Consider the following 2580-nt stretch of genomic DNA (forward strand, 5'->3'; position numbering starts at 1 on the left):
AATATTTTTGCCATTTTATATAATTTGTGGAGTTCAAATTGAATTTGCTGTACAATATTATTTTTGGATTGTAATTCTGAAGAGCTTCTATGGCACTTCTCGAGTCACTAAAATCACAAAATTATTAATTGAAGTTTGCTTTATAATTTTGATAGCTACTTTAATTGCACACAACTCTGCTGTGAAGACTGAGGCATGATTGGGTTAAAGAAAAATTGATATGTTTTGTTCTGCGATATAGCTGCATATCCTACGCCATGTTGCGATTTAGACCCGTCGGTATATATTGCATAATGTGAACTTTTGTGTCTTATATGTTCTATGGTTTTTTGTTTATGGTGTTTCTGGGTTATAGGACGGAACTTTTTGATAAAATATTTCAAGTGAATGCAAGTCTTTACTTTAATCATAGTCCAATGGGGTGGTAACTTTACTATTGGAGGTATTTGATAATTATATTTAATGACTCGAACAGTCTATTAGTTCTAATTGGGAAAGGTGGTGAATGATTGTTTTATAAAGACATCCCTTAACTCAAATAGACTTTTAGTTGGTGTAATCACTTGCCTTGATTCTTAATGCACTTTTCATGGTTATGAATTCTCTATGGAGGGATAGTGGCAGTTCGCCGCATTCAACTTGTACAGAGGAGACTGGTGAGGATCTAAATGCTCCTGTGCATATTCTTAGGCCTTCGTTGTGAATTGGGTTTAATATTTTCAGTGCTGCTTCTGAAGCTGCCCACCCTATATTTCACTTCCATAATCAATAATTGATAGCACTGTTGCTTTATAAAGTATAGTAAGAGTATGTCTATCAGCTCCCCAATTTGTGTGAGAGAGTTTTTTAATTAGGTTTAATGTGCTCTTTGCATTTCGATTTTATGTAAGTTTATATGGGCTTTCCAGTTGAGGTGTGCATCAAATATTAAACCTAAAAATTTTGCAGTTTGGCTAATTGGTATATTATCTCACTTTTAATTCTGCTTCTTCACCTTTTTTCCAAATTTTACTTTTATAAAAAAATGACCGCTTGGGTTTTTTCTATGGAAAATCTAAATCCTACTGATGAGGCCCATTCATCTATTTTTATTATAGTTTTATTAATCATTCTTTCTGCGTGATGCTGTGTAATATATTGCAAAATCATCCATATACAAATTACTCTTAATTCCAACGGTAGCATGTTACTGATGTTGTTAATTGCCAATGTGAACAAAGTACCACTAAGGACGCTACCTTGTGGTACTCCATTTTCAAGTGGATAATATTTGGAAAAAACATTATCTATTCTCACCTGAAAAGTGCGGTCAGTCATACGTTTTAATAAATTTAGGAAGATGGCCGCGGATGTTATTATTATGTAAAGATTTTAATATTGCATACCTCCATGTAGTGTCGTATGCCTTTTGAATGTCAAAAAAGACAGCTATTGTAATTTGTTTTCTTTCAAAGTCCTCTACGTATATGGTCTTCCAAACTACACAGAATCTAATGTAGACCTATTACGTGTGAACCAAACTGTGTAGGACTTAAAATTTTATTTTCACGAATGTGCCATGTAAGCCGTGAATTTACCACTTTCTCCAATAACTTGCATATACAACTTGTTAATGAGATAGGTCTATAATTATTCACATTACTAGCATCTTTTCCTGGTTTGGGTATAGGAATTATTATTGCATTTCGCCATTTGTCTGGAAACAAGTTTGGGAGCCATAAATGATTGTAAAATTTTTATAAGTATGATTTTGCCAAAGGTGCTAGGTGGCAAATCATCTCAAAGCAAACATCATCTCCTCCAGGGGCAGATTTATTACTGTTCAAGAGAGCATATTCTAACTCTTCCATATTGAACTTTTTATTATAATATATATCTTCCTTTGTCTCAAAATTAAGTATAATAGACTCTGCTTTGTTTTTTACTTTTTTAAAATGTTTGTCTAGATTTCGTCACTACTTATTTTGGCAAAAACTTGCCCCAAGTATGTTACTTATTTCGAAGGGATCTAAAATTTTATTTCCATTATCTAATATAGCTTGTCTGGGTGGTCTAATGTTTGGTTCCATTTATTTTTCTGAATTTTTCCCATACTTTTTGAATGGATGTTCGCTTGTTATTTCTGACACATAGACCTCCAAGATATTATTTTACCTTTATTACTTCTTTTCTAAATTTGGCTGATATTTATTATATAAAGGTTTTAATACATCTATTTCTATAGTAAAATTGTCATTCTTGATATATTTTTTTCTGTGAATGGTTTTGTTTTGATTTATTAACTTTATTGAATCTTCTGTTAGAGTATTCTAACCTTCTTTGCTAGAGAGTGTTTTTCCCTTCGTACTAATTCAGTTAGATCATCTGACCACCAGGGGACTAAGTTTTTTTATTGGGGTTTTGAATGAGGAATAGCTTTGTCTGCTGCCTTTTAATGAAGGACACAATGAAATCGTTCGTCTCATTGTGATTTCTCAAATAATCATAGGGCGGTATTTTATCGGTATGAAAGTAAAAAATGTCCCAATCTGCTTTTTGCATGTTGTAATGTGGAGAATATGGTTTTGGTTCATTATTTAA

Source organism: Macrobrachium nipponense, chromosome 35, assembly GCF_015104395.2.
Source record: "Macrobrachium nipponense isolate FS-2020 chromosome 35, ASM1510439v2, whole genome shotgun sequence".
NCBI classification, from domain to species: Eukaryota; Metazoa; Arthropoda; class Malacostraca; order Decapoda; family Palaemonidae; genus Macrobrachium; species Macrobrachium nipponense.